This window comes from Arachis ipaensis, chromosome B05 (assembly GCF_000816755.2).
Source record: "Arachis ipaensis cultivar K30076 chromosome B05, Araip1.1, whole genome shotgun sequence".
NCBI lineage: Eukaryota > Viridiplantae > Streptophyta > Magnoliopsida > Fabales > Fabaceae > Arachis > Arachis ipaensis.
Genome location: NC_029789.2, coordinates 147,265,850 through 147,266,856, shown reverse-complemented (window position 1 = coordinate 147,266,856; position 1,007 = coordinate 147,265,850). Strand labels below are relative to the sequence as shown.

The following is a 1,007-nucleotide window of genomic DNA, read 5'->3' as shown; positions in this document are numbered from 1 at the left end:
CCATCTTCTTTTTTGTGCAGCTAAATGAAACGAGTAACGACAATGACATACAATACATACATACATAGAATTCTCCTGAATGGGGAAATTCTGCAGAAACTGAAAATACATGCATTAATATCAACTACTGGTGTCACATGATTATGGTGATACATGCATATTATATACTTGCTTGGTTTCTGCCCAACGTGTATATGTAATGTAATAGTGCTAGCTGTGCGCTTTGTGGAAGACTTTACTACTCCCATATCTTTAGTTACCACGATTGTTTCTTGAATTATAAGTATTATTTCAGAAAAATGATAGAGGGTATCATAAACCAAAAATGATGGGATTGATGTATCATTATTGTTTTTAAAATGTTATTTATATATTAAAATTAATTATTAAAATCAAATATTAATGTATTTATATTCTAATATATATTTTATACTAATGATCGATTTTAGTATACATGTAATATGATTGATTTTTATTATGTGTTCTTTTTAGTAATATCCTATGGAAGATGGTTTTAGTGGGATTTTTTTGTTTTGGTGGCGGTCATGATCAATTGATCATAGTGCATAATGCATATTGGGTCTTCTCTCTCATAGTATATAGTGGAAGAAATGTTGGGGCCTCAATGAAAACCACAATACAAATAATATGGGCCTCTCCTCCTTAGATAGCATTAAAGTTAATAAAAAATGCACAAGTCAATTACCAAAAACAATACACAATTCAAAAAAAAACATTTAATTTTAATAGTTAAATAACACAAATTTTAATGACTAAATGTATAAATTATGTAAAGGGTCTATAGCTTAGTGGTAGAGCATTTGACTGCAGATCAAGAGGTCACCGGTTCGAACCCGGTTGGGCCCTTTAATTGTAACATTTTTAAATGACTAAATCAAGAGGTCATTGATTTGAATTTGGTTAAACCATTTAGTTAATGGTTCGGTTTGAATTTATTGTTTAACCATACATATGTAATATAAATATATTAAGCTTTTAGTAAAACA

At 29.1% G+C, this 1,007-nt stretch overlaps 1 non-coding gene across 1 annotated transcript; it reads left to right on the top strand.

The window, feature by feature from the left end:
- Positions 796–867, top strand: TRNAC-GCA. Its single transcript has one exon. It is a non-coding gene; the product is annotated as a tRNA-Cys (tRNA).